We start from the raw sequence: 21,087 nt of genomic DNA on the forward strand, positions 1-21,087 counted from the left end.
TGTATTTTTATCCCTTAGGCTTTGTTTTGAATTTCATTCAAGATTATTTTCTTAGCATACCTATATTTTTAATGTAATCAAAGGGGGATAATTAAAGGTTAAATCTAGGGGGAGGGTACATCTTGACTCTTGTATATTTTTTTTAATTGCAAAATTTATACTTGTTACCTTACAGTTATTTGTTTTTGTTTTACCCTAACTTAATTTAGATTATTCACATCAAAAAAGGGGAGATTATAAGTACTCTATGGTAGTTTTTGATGTGGTCAACCGAGTCAAGTTAGTTCCTGTTATCTTTTGATACCTTGTGTCTAAGTGTGCAGGAACTTAGGAGTACAGGAAGTCGAGCGAAAGACAAAGCTAGCGAGAAGGATGACACGGGAGAGAGTCGACGGCTCGGTGCGTCCGAGGGACGAGGTGCTGCGGAAGAGTATGCTAGCGGACAAGAAGGGAGCGCACTGCATTTCCAAGGGATGAGAACCTTAAGTGAAAGATTGCTCGAGAATACCGAAAGATGGGCTCGGGTGAACCCAATTTCGGATGGCCGAAATCACTCAACCGATCAAAGAAGGAGCTGAACTAGTCAGCTGAAGCTAATTGATCCAGATGTCGAGACCGTTTGGGCGCCCAGACTTAGTTCAAGCGCCCAGACTTAGTTCAGGCGCCCAGACTTAGTTCAGGCGCCCAGACTTAGTTTAGGCGCCCAAACTTAGTTCAGGCGCCCGGACCCCCGGGCAGCCCGGGGGTACCTCGACTCAACGACTCTACAGATAAAAGTCAACAAGGGTTCGGGCGCCTGGAGCTGTTCCAAGCACCTTGACTAGAGAGGTTTTATCCAGATCGAGTTGTTACAATCTGTTGTGACGTGGATAAAGTTTTATTCACATTTAGGCACCTGAAAACCTTCCAGGCACCCGAATCAGGACTATAAATGCAACTTTAATTTCAGTAGTTTAGAATAACACTTGTAAACAAATTCTCTTTCTGTTCTACTACTTCGTTTGTGAGCTATTAACATTGTAAGAGGCTACTCTGCCCAAAGGAGATTTTAATGAGCTTCATTTGCCTTGGATTAGCAATTCTCTGATTGCAAATCAAGTAAAAAGATCTGCCTCTTCCTTTCTTGTTAATTAGTTTATTATTAAACAAATGTGTCTTAATTTGGTTTGAAAAGTGGAGAAAGGTTTATTTTTAATTTCAGGCAATTCATCCCCCTCTTGCTGGCCACAAGGGATCAACATATATTTAGAAGATTGAGGGTCATATAATGTCCAAAATCTAACATTTTTAATGTCATACCCCGGGGGAGTCCCTGTCCGAAGAAATTTCGGCAGCACCTTGATAACGATGTCTGTCACACTCGTAAAACAAATTAACAATGTATTTTCCACTGAACCCCTTAACTACACAATTATGTTGTAATAACGAGTCCAGGATCGAACCTCGAGGAACAAACGGTAGGATGTAATCTAGGATTGTATTTTATTCCTATTTTTGGGATTTTTCATATAAATGGGGGTTTAAAATTTGAATCAAAATCTAACAAATGAAAATCATAGAAATTAAGAACTAATCTAATGCATAAAGAAAACCTAACTAGGTGCCAATAATCCAACCATAACGTATTATCACCCTACGTTGTGATTAAACCATTAACACACTTAAATTAAGAATAAAGTACAAAACACAATTAAATCTAATCTTAAACATAGAATAAAGTAGTAAGACATCAAATAAATCTGACCTAAAGCACCAATTAAAACCCCAATTTAAAACATATTCACTTAACAATTAATCAAGCACAAATTAAACACAATTAAACTTCAACAAGGTAATGAAATGCTAAATTACTTGCATAAAAACATAACAAACATAAAAATAAATTTGTATCAAGCTACAAAACATGAATAAAATGAAATTAATCCTAACCGATCCAACTCACAACCAATCTAACAAGCAACACATTCTTGTCGTCACACAAGAGTGCCAAAGTCGAGAACACCCAACTCCGGACCTCAATGAAGAACCTCAGCTGCGTCTCAGTTCGAGGTATGCTCAACAACACTGACGGACCACCTCCGGTGAGCTAGAACAACCCTAAACTCACTCAAGTGCCGAAAATTTGGAAATCTATAATTCTGGATCTATGAATCTGGAATGATGTTGCGGACTGCGGATGGGCATTGGATGAAGCTCAATAACGCCGGCGTACCACCTCCAAGCGTCATTGATAGGAATCGGAGTCGTCGATTGGAAGAACACCTCCAAATCGGCGCTGGAACAGAGAAATGCCACGAACAGATTTCCCGAGGAAACACCCACCGGAGGCTCCAGATGATCAGGATGTGCTACCGTGAAGCTCTACAATGAAATTGAAGCTCGAGAGGTTGATTGGAAAAGGAATCGGGGCCGAAATCTGGAAGAAGTCATGCGCCGGGACGAAGAACAACGCTGTGGAGGATCGACACTGGAAAACACTGTAGCTTCTCTGTTTTGAACCAGATCCAGATCTGAACGGACAGCTGGGATGCTTCGGAGCTAAATCAACGGTGAAAGTTCACCTGAACTCTGATCCGAAGGTACTGATCTTCATCAAGGGTCTGGATCTACTCTCCCTTAGGTCGGATCGACCAGATCTTCACTGGATGGTTCAGATCTGCCCAATCTTCGATGAACAGTCTAGATTAATTCGGGCTTGATCAATGGTTGTATGAACTCAGATCTGGATCAAAACCTCTGGATCTTCATCCATGGTTGAGATCTCCTCCTCATTATGTTGGATGGGCCAGATCTTCAATGGATGACTTAGATCTGCTTGATTGTAGATGAACGGTCCAAATAACTCCAAGGTTTGATCGTCTCATTTAAACTCTGATTCGAGCCCAATTTCAGTTCGAATAGATCCAAATCCAAGATCCTTTGATGCCTACAAAATAAGAATCAAATATTAGCATCAAATAACACCAAAAATAAGATAATTTACATTTAAGCCCAAAATAAAGACAATGCATGAAATGTGATGTAAATCTAGGTTTTATCTATGAACATAACATCAAACTATGCATAAATGAATCAAAATAATACAGTAAAATCATGGTTATCAAATCCCCCATAGTTAGCCTTGAACGTCCCGTGAAAGTAAAGAAAACTAAAAATCATCTCCACAAAAAATCCCTAGCAATATCTAGAAGATAGTAAAAGGAATTTAACTAAGACCATATAAAGATTACAAACAATCATGAATACAATCCAAATAATAATCAGTAGGTATGCTAGTTTCAATCCAAATGAAAAATTAAGCAAGTTACAATCTCACAAGGGATTTACCTATCCTAACTCTCACACTCAATCATGCATACAAGTGGAGCTCACTCAATGCAACTCACAGCATTTCACTACCATAAGCTTGCTTATTTTCTAATTCTCCACCACTATAAAACATAGCATATATGAATCAAAAGGATTTTTCAACAAGAATTGAAATGGAATCAAGAAAAACAATAGAAGTGAATGAAATAGGCAAAAGAAAAGAATTCAATGAAGTATATGAGAAGATGAGAGTATTGGAGGAATATACTTGATGAGTTGACCCATTTTGATGTGTAAAGAGATGAATATCATTTGTCGTTACCAATTCAAAAGACCAAGCTAACCTCCCCTTTGATTTGAATGCAAACATAGAATCTTGATACTCTATCTTCACCTTTGATACACTCTTGATTTGTCAATTTTGAAACTCAAATAATCTCAATATCACCTTATAGAGAAAAGCTCCCTCCCCCACACTTAAATATTATCTGTCTCAGTCAATGCTGTTGGGTTTTTCGGGCCGCGAAAACTGCTTTTTCGCGTCGCGAAAACCCCGAAACCCCCAAGCCACGAATCCGTGCGAAGAATAAAACTTTCTAAAATATTACGAGTACGAGTTTCTAACTTAGATTTACACAAAATCTACAGAGGAGAAGAATATTACCCTCGTTGTGTGCCCTTCGCAAGTCCCACTCATCCAAGGAGATGTCGGATCTCAAGTTGTCAAGGTAGACAACTCTCTAGAAGTATCCACACGAACTAATTAGGTGGAGAAGACCAAACAATAGGTGTGCTAGCACCTAGATGGTGTTCGGCCAAGAGAGGAGAGGGAGAGCAAGAAGAGAGCAAGAGGAAGAAGATGATGTGAATTGCCTTGAATGAAAAATGAATTCTCATTCACCACAAAAGCGGTCGGCCACAAGCACAAGTGTAACTCCCATTCTCATTAAATGTGGCCATTAAAGAAAATAGATTTGTAACCTCCATGAGGTGGCACACACATGTGCTAGCCATGATGATGTGGCACATCATCATTGGCCACTTAATGCCAAGTCACAAATGATGTGGCATAAAATCAAGTCAAACTTGACTCTTCCTCTTCCTCTCAAGTCAAGTCAAACTTGACTTAATCTCTCTCATGGTTGATCTAATCCAACCATTTAATTCAAGCCAATTTAATATAATGAATCTAATTCATTTAATTAAATTGATTCAAAAGAGTCATAATCTAAATTAGACTCATTGAACACATGAATCAACTTGAGTCCAACTCAATTAGCCCAATTAGGATTACTCTTAATCCAATTTGATTCATCACATGAATCTAATCCTCTTGGTTCATCATATGAACCTAATCTCCATCTAATTGTCCTTAGTGTGTGTCCCTATAGGTTCTTGTAATGTTGGAAATGCCCCTAAACCCATTTAGGAGCATAAGTAATGAGCGGTATCTAGCAACACATCATTATTACCCAAGTTACAAGAATGTTGAGATCCAACATCACCTTGTGACTACTAATTGTGACTCCTCACAATATATGACAAGTGTCCTTCTATCCTAGACATCTAGATTGATCAATGTGAGGCATAGACCGTGTCATCCTCTGACCAATCTAAATCTTGAACTCTAAGTAGACTCACTAAATCAAATGAGCTCAATATCTCATATTGACTCATTTGGGCATGGCTATGCACTTCGTGGTCTCATTCTATCAAGAATATCGATGTCTCTCCATATAGGAGGGATAGATCCCATCTACATCACTCACATCCCTCTACATAATTCGTTACATACCCAGTAATCGCCTTTATAGTCCACCCAGTTACGGGTGACGTTTGACGAAACCAAATTACATAACTCCTTATGTAGGGATCCATGGTGACTTCAGGTCTAAGGACTAGTAGTCATACTAATAGCCACATGAGAAAGTATATGACATTCATATAACGATCCATGATACTTTCTCATGGTGGGTCATTCAGTATACATTCTACAATGCATACCCATGTGTCAACTTGATATCTCTATATCCATGACTTGTGAGATCAAGTCATCGAGTTGACCTACATGCTAGTCTTATTGCATTAACATTGTCCCTTAATGTTAACACTCGACTAGGAATGATTAAGAGTAGTGTTCCCTATATCATCTCACTATCGGTTCAACTAACCGATTGATATAGGTGAGAACCTTTTACTCAAGGACGCTATTATACTTAGTTTATTTGGAACCAATACAAGTAAGTATAATAACCAAAACAAATGCCTTTATTTATATATATATGAATATGATACAATAAGTTCATAATACAATCATCGAATGATTGGCTCTAACTAACAATCTCCCACTAGCACTAGTGCCAATCAGTATAGGCTCTAAGCCCCAATGACCTAGTGTGACCATCATGCTTCCTTTATGCCAAAGCCTTGGTCAAGGGATCTGCGATGTTAGCCTCTGTAGGTACTCTGCATATCTTCACATCTCCTCTCTCGATAATCTCTCGAATGAGATGGAAGCGTCGTAGTATGTGTTTGGTCCGTTGGTGTGAGCGAGGTTCCTTCACCTGTGCTATAGCTCCATTGTTGTCACAATAGAGCTCAATAGGTTCAGCGATACTGGGAACCACCCCAAGTTCAGTGATAAACTTGCGGATCCAAACTGCCTCCTTTGCTGCCTCTGATGCAGCAATGTACTTGGCCTCTGTCGTAGAATCAGCTACTGTGTCCTGCTTTGAACTCTTCCAGCTCACAGCACCACCATTAATGCAAAACACGAACCCTGACTACGATCGATAGTCATCCTGGTCGGTCTGGAAGCTGGCATCACTATAACCTTTTACAGCTAGCTCATCATTGTCTCCATATATCAAGAAATATTCTTTAGTCTTTCTTAAGTACTTAAGAATATTCTTGACCGCTATCCAGTGACTTTCACCTGGATCTGATTGGTATCTGCTCATCATGCTCAAAGCATACGAGACATCAGGTCGAGTACGTAGCATGGCGTACATGATAGACCCTATGGCTGAGGCATAAGGGATCTGATCCATGCAGTCTCTCTCCTCTCTAGAAGAGGGACCTTGAGTCTTCGAAAGACTCATGCCATGTAACATCGGCAGAAATCCCTTCTTGGAGTTCTGCATGGCAAATCGAAGGAGTACCTTGTCAATATATATACTCTGACTTAGGCCAAGCAATCTCTTAGATCTATCTCTATAGATCTGTATCCCTAAAATGCGGGATGTCTCACCTAAGTCCTTCATTGAGAGGCAACTCCCTAGCTAGGTCTTGACAGAGTGAAGCAAAGGGATGCCCTTCCCAATGAGTAGTATGTCATCCACATACAATATGAGGAAGACAACTATATCCCCTACAATCTTCTTGTAGACACAAGGCTCATCTTCATTCTTGATGAAACCAAACTGTTTGATTGCATCATCGAATCGAAGATTCCAGCTCCGAGAAGCTTGCTTTAGTCCATAAATGGACCTATGCAGCTTGCATACTCTGCTAGTATGCTGTGGATCTACAAAACCCTCAGGTTGTGTCATGTACACATCCTCGAGTAGGTTTCCATTCAGAAATGTGATTTTGACATCCATCTGCCATATTTCATAGTCATGGTATGCTGCAATAGCAAGCATGATCCGAATTTACTTAAACATCGCTATTGGAGAAAAGGTTTCATCATAGTAAATACCATGAATCTGCTTGAAACCTTTAGCTACCAAGCGACCCTTATAGATAAGTCCATCCATGTCAGTCTTTCTCTTAAAGACCCACTTACACCCAATGGGTTTTACCCCTTCAGGTGGATCAACCAAAGTCCATACTTGGTTGGTGTACATGGATTCTATCTCGGATCTCATGGCCTCTAGCCATTTCTAGGAATCTGGTCTCATCACAGCTTCCTGATATGTTGTAGGCTCATCCTCTATGAGCACAATGTCATCATGGTCAGATAAGAGAAATGAGTATCTCTCAGGCTGACGACGTACCCTATCAGACCTGTGAAGAGGTATGTCTACTTGAACTGGTTGTTGTTCCTTAACTCCTTGTGCAACAACATTATCCACAACACTTTGTGGTTCTAGTTCAACTTCCATCGAGGCTTCAGTGCTATGGTCCGCATCTTGAACTTCTTCAAGATCGAACGTACTCCCACTAGTCTTTCTAGAAACAAAGTCCCTTTCTAGAAAGACCCCAATCTTTGCCACAACTACTTTGTGCTGACTGGGAATGTAGAAGTAATATCCCTTAGTTTCCTTGGGATATCTAATAAAGTAGCACTTGTCGGATTTGGGTCCTAATTTGTCTAAGACTTGACGTCTAACGTAAGCCTCACAACCCCAAATCCTCATGAAAGACACCTGGGCATCTCTCCCAGTCCATATCCTATATGGTGTCTTTATCACAACCTTGGATGGAACTCGGTTGAGTATAAAAGCTGCAGTGTCTAGAGCATATCCCCAAAGGAATGTCGGAAGATCTATGTGACTCATCATAGACCGTACCATATTTAATAGGGTACGATTCCTCCTTTCGGATACACCATTCCACTGTGGTGTTCCAGGAGGAGTGAGTTGGGATAGAATCCCACACTCAACTAGGTAGTCACGAAAATCATGGCTAAGGTATTCTCCACCTCTATCTGATCGAAGTATCTTAATACTCTTGCCAAGCTGGTTCTGTACTTCATTCTTGAATTCTTTGAACTTTTCAAAGGATTCTGACTTATGTGTCATCAAGTACACATAACAATATCTACTGAAGTCATCAGTAAATGTGATGAAGTACCTATAACTGCCTCTAGCAGCGACATTGAAAGGGCCACATACATCACTATGTATGAGTCATAATAAATCAGTCGCTCTTTCGCTGTGCCCACTAAAGGGAGTCTTGATCATCTTGCCTTGTAGGCATGACTCGCACATCTCATAAGATTCAAAATCAAATGAGTCCAGCAAACCATCCTTATGGAGCTGGGATAAGCGCTTGTCATTTATATGACTTAAGCGACAGTGCCAGAGATAGGTTTGGTTCAGGTCATTTGACTTCAACCTCTTGGTATTTATGTTATAGATAGGGCTTTCAAGGTCTAGAATGTAGAGTCCGTTCATCAGAGGTGCACTACAATAGAACATATCTTTTAAATAAACAGAACAACATTTGTCCTTAATTATAAAAGAGAAACCTTTCTTGTCCAAACAAGAAACTGAAATTATGTTCTTAGTTAATGCAGGCACATAACAACAATCATCCAACTCTAATACAAGCCCAGAGGACAGAGATAGAAAATAAGTCCCTACAGCAACAGCAGCAACACGTGCTCCATTACCTATGCGTAGGTCCACCTCGCCCTTCGCCAATGCCTTGCTATTTCTCAACGCCTGCACATTAGTACAAATGTGAGAAGCACATCCGGTATCTAATACCGATGATGAAGAAATAGATAGATTGACTTCTATAACATATATACCTGAAGTGGAAGTCTCACTTCGCTTCTTCTTAAGATCTTCCAGGTATACCTTACAGTTCCTCTTCCAATACCCGGTCTGACCGCAATGGAAGCAGGTAGCATCCTTGGCGACCCCTCCGTTAGGCTTCAGTGTCTTGCCTTTGCCCTTGGCTTGGGACTTTCCTTTGCCTTTGGGCTTGCCCTTGCCCTTATGTTTCTGAACCATCAGAACAGAGTGGGGCTTTGCCTTCTTAAGGTTCAGCTCAACAGTTCTTAACATGTTAAGCAGCTCGGGCAGTGGCTTGTCAATTTCGTTCATATTGTAGTTTAGAACGAACTGACTATAGCTATCCGGCAAGGATTGCAAGATCAGGTCAGTGGCCAGCTCTTGGCCAAGCGGGAATCCCAACCTCTGTAGGTTTTCTATGTACCCAATCATTTTGAGTACATATGGGTCTACGGGAGCCCCATCTGACATCTTGCACTGAAATAGTGCCCTTGAGATCTCAAATCTCTCATGCCTCGCTTGTCCTTGATATTGTTAATGAAGATGTCATATCGTAAGCGCCCATCAACTCGTGTTGCTTCTGAAGCTCAGAGTTCATGGTCACGAGCATTAGATAGGACACATCTAATGCATCATCTTGATGCTTCTTGTAAGCGTCTTTGTCTGCTCGCGTGGCATTGGCAGGAGGAGCCTCCGGAATGGGCTGCTCCAGAACATACAGTTTATGTTCCTGGGTGAGAACTATTCTCAAGTTCCTGTACTAGTCCAGGAAATTTGCTCCATTGAGCTTGTCCTTCTCAAGGACAGAACGCAGAGAGAAGGTGTTCGTATTCGACGTCATGGTTATCTACAATAGAAAAATGTAGAAAATAAATATCATATTCTTTAAATCATTTAATTAGGCCTTTAACTAAATGATGCTCCCACTGAATTCTATAATTCATGTGGGACAAGATCCACATCATACTAACCCTTGAGTTAGCTTTGGCTAATACGCCCAAGATTTAGTATGATCGGTAGGTAACGATTTACCAATTACATCTTTATGCAACTCTTGTTTATAGGATTATTATCCGCAGTTATATTAAAACTTGAGTTAGCTTTGGCTAATACTCCCAAGAATTAATATAAATGTGATTTATGTCCTATCTTTCCAACCATTGGAAGAATACCTATAGTTATACTCGATCCAACCGAGTTAACTAGGAATACTCAATCTAATTGAGCTTGTATTCGCCCTTGCGTTGATAAGCGGGACCAAGATTGTCCCTCCGTACCCTATCAAGATAATATGTGTTGCTCTGCTTTGGCAGATTCAACAACACATGTGATCGAGGTAGTGATAGGTATCACGACACGGTAGGCATTGAGTTGACGTGATTTAGATATAATCTAATCGTCGATGTGTATCAAATACACGATAGATCTAATCTAATCGAAAGGGTGCATCTTGTACATGATTTAGATCTAATTTAATCGTTAGACACTAATTAATTACTAATCATGCATCACATACACACAAGCAATTAATTAAATAAATTTGTGATTAGTCATGGCCCTACTACGATCTTCTCAAGCCAATGAGAAGATCGGATGGTCAACCTAGGGTCAACAGCTTCTCAAGCTCCTCCCTTTGACCACCTTGTGTTGCTCGCGCCCTCCTCGTAACTCCGTCTCGAGTGGACCTTCCACGGCTCCAATTTTGTACATTACAATTTTGAAACTCGAGTTACATTCGAGTCTAAACTAATTTACAACAAGAATAAATAGAGAAAGGCACGACGCGCAGGTCGCGTATCAAAAATACAGTACACACAATCACATGACGGCACGCAGGCCGTATTATGAATTACAACACAAAATATACCAATCCAATTGGGTCTTTTTGGGCCATGACTATCACAAATTATACATAATTCTAAATTATGTATTTTCTATAATTTTATGCAATTTGAATACCAATTTTTACAATTTTTACGAGTAAAAATTCTCGGCGGTCCCGTTTAGCGATTTTCGGGCGCAATCGCGGAATGAATCCCCTTGCAGGGCCAGGGGCAGCGCCCCTACCCGCGATCTAACCATCACGAGTGTCCCTAAGCGATCCTATAGCGCCTTAGTCCGCTGCCCCAAAAAGTTTTGGGGGTGAAACCTTGCCGTTTCGGAAAAATCTTCTCGATAGTCGAAGCCTACAAGTGTCGAAACACTTGTGCTTCGCTTCTACGAGAAAAATACCCATAAAAACTCTAAAAATCAGAAATTTACAGAATTTTACAGTACTAATTTTTGTCATAAAAACAAAAACTAAACTCGTACAAGCTTCGCACGTGGCTCTGATACCACTGTTGGATTTTTCGGGCCGCGAAAACCGCTTTTTCACGTCGCGGAAATCCTGAAATCCCCAAGCCACGGATCCGTGCGAAGAATAAAACTTTTGAAAATATTACAAATACGAGTTTCTAACTTAGATTTACACTAAATCTACAGAGGAGAAGAATATTACCCTCGTTGCATGCCCTTCGCAAGTCTCACTCGTCCAAGGAGATGCCAGATCTCAAGTTGTCAAGGTAGACAACTCTCTAGAAGTATCCACACGAACTAATTAGGTGGAGAAGACCAAACAATAGGTGTGCTAGCACCTAGATGGTGTTCGGCTAAGAGAAGAGAGGGAGAGCAAGAAGAGAGCAAGAGGAAGAAGATGATGTGAATTGCCTTGAATGAAAAATGAATTCTCATTCACCACAAAAGCGGTCGGCCACAAGCACAAGTGTAACTCTCATTCTCATTAAATGTGGTCATTAAAGAGAATAGATTTGTAACCTCCATGAGGTGGCACACACATGTGCTAGCCATGATGATGTGGCACATCATCATTGGCCACTTAATGCCAAGTCACAAATGATGTGGCATAAAGTCAAGTCAAACTTGACTCTTCCTCTTCCTCTCAAGTCAAGTCAAACTTGACTTAATCTCTCTCATGGTTGATCTAATCCAACCATTTAATTCAAGCCAATTTAATATAATGAATCTAATTCATTTAATTAAATTGATTCAATGAGTCATAATCTAAATTAGACTCATTGAACACATGAACAACTTGAGTCCAACTCAATTAGCCCAATTAGGATTACTCTTAATCTAATTTGATTCATCACATGAATCTAATCCTCTTGGTTCATCATATGAACCTAATCTCCATCTAATTATCTTTAGTGTATGACCCTATAGGTTCTTGTAACGTTGGCAATGCCCCTAAACCCATTTAGGAGCATAAGTAATGAGGGGTATCTAGCAACACATCATTACTACCCAAGTTACAAGAATGTTGAGATCCAACATCACCTTGTGACTACTAATTGTGACTCCTCACAATATATGACAAGTGTCCTTCTATCCTAGACATCTAGATTGATCAATGTGAGGCATAGACCGTGTCATCCTCTGACCAATCTAAATCTTGAATTCCAAGTAAACTCACTAAATCAAATGAGCTCAATATCTCATATTGACTCATTTGGGCATGGCCATGCACTTCGTGGTCTCACTCTATCAAGAATATCGATGTCTCTCCCGTCATATAGGAGGGACAGATCCCATCTACATCATTCACATCCCTCTGCATAATTCGTTACATACCCAGTAATCACCTTTATAATCCACCCAGTTACGGGTGATGTTTGACGAAACCAAAGTACATAACTCCTTATGTAGGGATCCATGGTGACTTCAGGTCTAATGACTAGTAGTCATACTAATAGCCACATGAGAAAGTATATGACATTCATATATCGATCCATGATACTTTCTCATAGCGGGTCATTCAGTATACATTCTCCAATGCATACCCATGTGTCAACTTGATATCTCTATATCCATGACTTATGAGATCAAGTCATCGAGTTGACCTACATGCTAGTCTTATTACATTAACATTGTCCCTGAATGTTAACACTCGACAAGGAATGATTAAGAGTAGTGTTCCCTATATCATCTCACTATCGGTTCAACTAACCGATTGATATAGGTGAGAACCTTCTACTCAAGGACGCTATTATACTTAGTTTATTTGACACCAATACAAGTAAGTATAATAACCAAAAAAATGCCTTTATTTATATATATATGAATATGATACAATAAGTCCATAATACAATCATCGAATGATTGGCTCTAGTGCTCTAACTAACAATTGCAACAAATCTTAGAATCAAACAAAACAATCAAAGATGCAAGGTTCTGCTGTAATCTGTGAATGAATTCAGATTACTGTAATCTGCCTCTACAGATTCCAGCATCAAGAATTGTGAGTCAAAGAAGATCAAAATTTCAGCTCCAGCACTCCATTGCATTCTGAATTCTGCATTCTTCAGAAACGGCAAGGTAAAGAACAGAATTCGGCAACAAATTCAACATGGTTTGATTTCTGCAAATGTTGCAGAATTCAATACCTAGAGAATTCAGCTATAATCAACATAGCTCCAACAACTTCAATCTATAATCCGCATTCTGTTTTCTGATTTCTGCAGATTTTTACCCTTTTCTACCTATGCTTCTGTGGTGTTTAGCATTTTCATTCTGCAGTAAGTATAGGATAGCACAAATTTCTAGATTTCTGGTTTCAAGAATCCTCTTCCAGGAAATCAAAATAGGAGTTAGTTTCTACCTCAATTGCAGGAATTGTGAGTCAATGAGGAATTTTCAGAATTCAATCCGTGATTCTCGAAAGACATTTGGCTTGAATCATGTTGAAAACATACCTAGCACTTGGTATCCAGAAGTAGCAGTTTTCATAAATCAGACCTGTCTGTAGCTGTTATCACTGCCCTTACTCCTTATAAATGACCTCAAGCTGTTACATAAACGTGGAAACAATGTAAAAGTCAAAGGTAAGGTTAAAACACAGGGCTGGAATCAAAAGAGACCAACAATATGAAGCTCGACACAATGCTGGTACACACAAATCAAGAATCTGCAAAGCAACTGATAGTAGAGTAAACTCTTTTAAATTCATAAACTTGACACTCCAAATACTAAATCATTGAAGACTAGGAAATACTTATCATTAAGTAAACAAGAGTTTCATTTAAGTTTCTCACAGATTAGAGAATTGTAGCAAAACTTGGCACTCTTTTCTTCTTCTCTGTTCTGTTTCTGTGGTGTTTTGCAGGTACAAATCTCTCATACTGTTTTGATTTTTTTTTCTTTAAATTCAAAAATTACATCTCAAATTCTGCACTTGTTCAGATTTTGGTAAATCTAGATACAGAATTCTGGAAACTCAGCACTTTAATTCAATTTCAATAATCCCAGCATTTCCTTAGTTCATCAATTCATGAGCATATTCCTTCACTATTGGCTTCAAATTCCATTACTGATTTCTGCAAATCAGCTTCAACTTCCTCTTACTGAACTCTTCAATGCCTACAATTTTTGCATCAAAGTTGCTACTGGATTCTGGAATTCAGCTACTGCAGTATTAGCTTATTGCAGGCCAAAATTGATTTAAATTATGCTCTTATCATTAATGTGAAATGCTAAAAACTTCCTCATCATCAGCTACATCCACTACCAGCAGAATTCCATTGTTTCTGCAAAATCTGCAAAGTTTTGCCAACACTTTATTCACATTCAATGAAACTCATCTCTTCTGCAGCATTGTTCAGTTAAACAATTTCAGAGTCAAAGAAATAGGAATTTGAACTCATAAATTCAGATTCATAATTAAATTCAGAAAAAAATAGCACTCTTGCACTTTTGTTCCAAAAACTTCAAAGAATAAATTTCAGAAATTTGAAATTCCAGGTTATTCATTGCTGCCAGTTCTGATTTCTTTATAACAATAATTGAGATTTGTCCCTTGATTAACAGAGTAAGTAATCTCCCATTGTGCGGTTAAAGGAATATGAAACCCCAATTCCATAATTTAGCTTCTTTTCAAACAGAATTTCTGCAACAACTAATAGCTTCGATTTTTGTTCCTCTCATGTAATCCTCTGCAGGAATGTATAAATCTGGTTACATTCTCAGTCTCATCATCAGCAGCTTCTAATGTCTGAATTCCCATATTTTAATTCCAAACTTCAATTCCAGAATTCTGATTCTAAGAAAATCAAGAGAGCAAATTTCGAAATTCAACTCTAGGAAATCTCCTAGTGATTCAACTTCAATGAATTCCAACTCTAAGTTTCAAATTCAATTTCAGTGATCATGATAAGAAATGATTCCAGAAATAAAACTGCCCCAGAATTCTGGATTTCATATTTCAATCTTATACTTTGAATTCAAAGTAATCTCAACTAGTTATAGTACTAAAATTTTGAAGGAATTTCAAGTTGTTTCAATCCTCGAATGGATTTGGAATTCGACCAATTAGTTAAGGATTTGTTTCCAGCAACCCTCTGAAATTTATTGGCAACATCCCAGCAGCAAAGTCTTAGCATCAGAACACCAGGTACAATACTTCATATTCCAATCATATAAATGCAGGTATTAAGTTCAGCTATTGAGGTCATAAAATGCAGCCATCTCCACCACAAATACAAATTAAAATTAAAGAAACACAATTGAGGTTGAATCTGATCAGAGAATTTCTGCACTTCCAACTTCCAAAACATAATCTACATCTTCACAATGACTACATTATATAAACACAGAATCCTTCAATTGTATTCTGGCACTATTCTTTGTGCAGTTCTTTGTAATCCCAGCATAGATTTAATTGTGTACCAATGATAGACACTGAGCTTTTTCCTCATTAAAAACTTATACAAAGAATTTGGCATGCAGTGAGCTAAAGTTGATTCTTTAATTCCAAAGACTGCCCTGCAATTAATTTCTACAATTAGCTTAAGGTCTCTTTCACTACTTGTTGCAACCTGAATTATTCCCTCCACATGGCATTAGAGGATCAAACAACTTTGATACACAATAAGTTTTCAGCATTTCTGAATTTTCAGCAAAACCTTAATCTCCATTTCCAAATTCTGCATCTTTAGAATTGCATGCTTTAAATTATGGTATAGGTTCTGAAATTCCAGCGCAGGAGCCTCCTCTTAGAGTGTTGTCATAGAAGATTGCAACCTAATCCCTTGATATTCATTGTTACAGGAATGCATTTCAAATGCACTTGGCAGCTCTCAGCTGTTTTCATAACTGCACATTTTCCTGAATTCCCAGATTCGTGCACTGAATTGTTGATTCTGATACTACTGCTCCCTTATTTCAAGCTTTAACAAATTAATTCTATATGATTGTGCAATCATTTCATCTGATAATAGCTTGATTTCCATCCTATTTCAGCTTCATAACATCAAAGAGAATTTTTCGTACAATTTTAGAAATCCATATTTGCAAGATTTCATGGTCTGAACCATTCTTCAAGCCCTTTCAAGAAAAAGTTTCAAGACCTGTAAGTTAAGGTAATTTCAGTTTGTAATGTGGAGATTTTAGCTTCACAAAGAGTTTCATTTAACACAAAATTCATATAAAATTGAATTTCAATTCCTGCTCGTCAAAATCAGCAAGTCACACTTTCAGAAATTGAAAATTTTAATGCACATTCAGAATCACCTTCAAATCTGACATTGACCCTGATATTTGCAAAAGAAATCTTTGCACACAATAGATCAACTTCACTTCTAAGTCATTCTCTGTAACAGAAATTCAGACTCCAACTTCAATATGATTTCTGGAAATTTTCACAATGCTGATTTCTATTTAGATGACAAGATTGTCTCCTTCTAAATTTTTCCTTTTTGTTTATTTTCACATTTAGAACTGGCAATTTGACTTTGTAAGAGTCAAGGTTCTGTTTCTCCAGCAAATGCAACTTAATTTCCTCTTCAGAGCTGCTTGAAACACAGCAATCAGCAAGGAAATAACCAAATTCAATAGCTCTGTTTAATCTTGATACATATTCCTTGTGCCACTGTTTTCTTTTCCTGAATTCTAACAGTCTACTAGCTTCTCTGTTTCTTCCTTCTTATATTTTGACAGCTGCTGCCAATTTTTTTTTCTCTTTCTGGATTTCTAAAGCTCAGTTACAGCTTTTCAGAAACTGCATAAGGGGCTTGGCACTTTGTTATTTTGATTTCCTGCTGAATCAAATTTCAGAATTCACTACCTATTTCTCAACAATCTGATTTCAGTGAATCAATGATATTTAGTTGCAGCTTCTGAATTCCAACTCCAACAAGTCAAATTGCATATTGTCACAGCCCTTCAACTCGACCCTTATACAACTTCATTTTCAGCAAATCATGTCCCAGATTCGTTTTATATTTCTTGAATTCTTTTAACATAAAAGCTAAGCCTTACAACAAAAATCTAGTCCAAGAAAATTTGTACACCAGAGAGCTCTAACAGCAACTTAAAAACCCAGCTCCCAGCCACTTCCATATTTAGCCATACTTTCCTACAGATTCATGTTTCTGTATCTGCATGCAAATTTTTGCCTTCCAATGGTTGCACAACTTCCACCTGATAAAGAACTTGCATCCATAATTTGACACACAACAGTTCCGGAATCCCTTGGCTGAATTCCTACTAACTGTAATTTTAGTTATCAGAAAACAGGTTCAGAACAATCCTAGTTTTCAGCTTGCTTTTCTATTTTCATATTCATTTCAATTCTCTTTTCTGTTATTACTCCAGTCTTCACAATAGCTCACTGATGACAACTAAACCTCCATTTCTTTCAGCTTTTCCAATTCCAGCTCAGTGATTCAGAATCTAATTTTAAGTGGACTCACAGAACTTTAGATCAGAATTGGTACAGAATTTCAGAAATTGGAATTTGGCTTGAACTGTTTTCCAGTTTTCCTCACTATTTGCACAACTTGATACTTACTCCTCATTGCCAGGTTACTACCCTTCATTTTCCTGCAGAATTCAGCCAGCAACATCTCATCTTCACTATCCTCAATAATCTATAATAACCCAACTACCTTGCCACTTCTCTTCTATTCTCCTTTGAGGATTACTGATAACCTCATTCTTTAAAGGCTATAACAAAACTCCTATGCAGCAATATCCAACAGAATTTTTTAAATTTCAGCATTTCCAACACCTTCTTACCACACATGTCTCTTACAATTTTAAATGTATCAACATAGCATCAAGTCTCACACTTCAAAGCAATTTGAGCTTACTCTTGACATGATAAAACCAAGATATGGATACATTTAGCATAGAACATTTAGAGCCATTCATTCACAACCAAATTTCCAGAATTTTTTCACCATAAATACCTCCTAAAATCAGCCCTTGCTCAAACATTTTCCAAACCTTGATCCATTTCCGGATTGTACAGACTTCATACACCTCCCCCACACTTTATCCTTTATCCATCTTGGCAAGCTAACTCATCAAGCAATTAATCCAAAACTTTCAACGAAATAAAAGAAATATGACAAGCAAAGAGAATTAGGAATTAGGATGCTAGATGAGAATGTTTCAAGAAAATTGTGGAGAAAGAAATGGAAAATATGATGGATTAAGAATGACAAATATCCTTTATCACCATGCACATAAATGATATTGTGACTTTGAAAAGAAATAAGTAAGTTCTAGAGTTTCAATTGTTGTAAGTGCATGCCACATAAAAAAAATAATGGTGTATAGGCTTTAAATGGTCCTCTCTAGGTAATTTTCTTGTAAACAAGCTCAATTGATCAAATTGGAATCCACTACCATTTTAACCAATATCATGTAAGAAAAGCATCCAATCATGTCAAATGACCTAAAATTGATGATCAAATTTAAGCAACTTTACCATCTTAAAAGTATTACCTAGAAAATTCCCATGAAGAATTTTATTCAAATGACATGTTATGTAAACTAAACTAAATGCAAAGTGTAAAAGCAAAGTGCAAATGCATAGTATGAAACTAAAGAAACGTATAAAGAATTTATTAAACCAAAGCTTGAATTAAAATGCAAAAGAAAACTAAATTAGAACCAACTCCCCTTTCATTCCCGGTGGTTGAAGAAGGTTTAGAAGAAGAAGCCACCCCGGAAGTGGAGTAATCATGGTTCAACTCAAATTCTTCTTATTAATCATTTTTCCTTTCACCATTCTTTCTGGAGGTCTAAGGCGGTTTAGTGTAAGCATCCACTCTGGAAGCTTATGTTCTCCTACAACATCAATAAAAGAAAACACCTCCCACACACATGTGGGGTAAAAATAAAATAGGAGAAAATTAATGTGGGTAAAAGATATTTCAAGAAATGATTCACATCTAATAAAATCAATGCATGGTGCCTCAATTAAATTTTCTGATGTATCACAAGAAATACTTACCTTATCATCTTGAAAGGTACCTAAAGGTTCTAGAATGATGTTTATTACCTCTTCATCATCAACTAATGGCTCAAACTCCATTTCTGGTGAATGTTCAGCCTCATGTAGTGATTCTTGGGTACTTGGCTCCATAGCACAAGTCCCTACACTTACATCCTCTATTCTTGGTGATTCTTGAGGTAATGCTTCCAGTAAGCAATCCCCTACACTTAAATCATCTTTTGCAACAATACCTGCATCTTCAACAACATCTAAAGCAACATCATTAGTAGAATCAGAAATCTGAACAACTACATCATCATCACAAATAATACTAGAAAATTCTTGTAAAGAAATGGGAGTAGGGTCAGGCCTGACAGAATCACTACTTTCCATCTCTCTACTGCAGTTTTGTGCTTGTAACTGATTAATGGATAATGCAATCTGATCTAACTGACTCTGAATATTCTGTATCCTTGCAAATTGTTGCTCTTGATGCTCACCCATTTGTTGCATAATTTCATTAAATTTTCAAACTGACCCCGTAAATTGTTCTTGTACTTCCTCATACCTATTCCGTTGCTCCATAGGTGGGTAGTTATGTGATTCAAACTGATAGAACTGAGTTTGAGGCTGATCATAATAATTCTCCATCCCATCTCCAAAATACGGATAATATGGATCCATGGTAAAAAAAAATCCTGTTCTTATACTGACAACTAGCAAATAAAATCAGAAGACTCAGGAACAAATAAAATCAACACATGGATATATGACATGAAAGCTATCAAAACAATCCTAAAATTACTAAACACTGCATATAACGTGTTCCCCGGCAACGACACCAAAATTTGATAAGCGAGTCTGTCACACTCGTAAATTAAATTAATAATGTATTTCCACTGAACTCCTTAATCTTGCAATAATGTTGTAGTAACGAGCCCAGGATCGATCTCTCGAGGAATAAATGGTAGGATGTAATCTAGGATTGTATTTTATTCCTATTTTTGGGATTTTTCATATAAATGGGGATTTAAACTTTGAATCAAAATCTAACAAATGAAAATCATAGAAATTAAGAACTAATCTAATGCATAAAGAAAACCTAACTAGGTGGCAATAATCCAACCATAACGTATTATCACCCTACGTTGTGATTAAACTATTAACACACTTAAATTAAGAATGAAGTACAAAACACAATTAAATCTAATCTTAAGCATAGAATAAAGTAGTAAGACATCAAATAAATCTGACCTAAAGCACCAATTAAAACCCTAATTTAAAACATATTCACTTAACAATTAATCAAGCACAAATTAAACACAATTAAACTTCAACAAGGTAATGAAATGCTAAATTACTTGCATAAAAAAATAACAAACATAAAAATAAATCTGTATCAAGCTACAAAACATGAATAAAATGAAATTAACCCTAACCGATCCAACTCACAACCAATCTAACAAGCAACACACTCTTGTCGTCACACAAGAGTGCCAAAGTCGAGAACACCCAACTCCGGACCTCAATGAAGAACCTCAGCTGCGTCTCAGTTCGAGGTATGCTCAACAACACCGACGGACCACCTCCGACGAGCTAGAACAACCCTAAACTCACTCAAGTGCTGAAAATTTGGAAATCTGTAATTCTGGATCTATGGATCTGGAATGATGTTGCGGACTGCGGATGGGCATCGGATGAAGCTCAATAACGTCGGCGGACCACCTCCAAGCGTCACTGATAGGAATCGGAGTCGCCGATTGGAAGAACACCTCCAAATCGACGCTGGAATAGAGAAATGTCACGAACAAATTTCTGCCGGAGGAAACACCCACTGGAGGCTCCAGATGATCGAGATGTGCTGTAGTGAAGCTCTACAATGAAGTTGAAGCTCGAGAGGTTGATTGGAGAAGGAATCGGGGCCGAAATCTGGAAGAAGTCGCACGTCGGGACGAAGAACAACGTTGTGGAGGATCGACACTGGAAAACACTGTAGCTTCTCTGTTTTGAATCAGATCCAGATCTGAACGGATG

The sequence above is a fragment of the Zingiber officinale genome, chromosome 9A (genome assembly GCF_018446385.1).
Source record: "Zingiber officinale cultivar Zhangliang chromosome 9A, Zo_v1.1, whole genome shotgun sequence".
NCBI classification, from domain to species: Eukaryota; Viridiplantae; Streptophyta; class Magnoliopsida; order Zingiberales; family Zingiberaceae; genus Zingiber; species Zingiber officinale.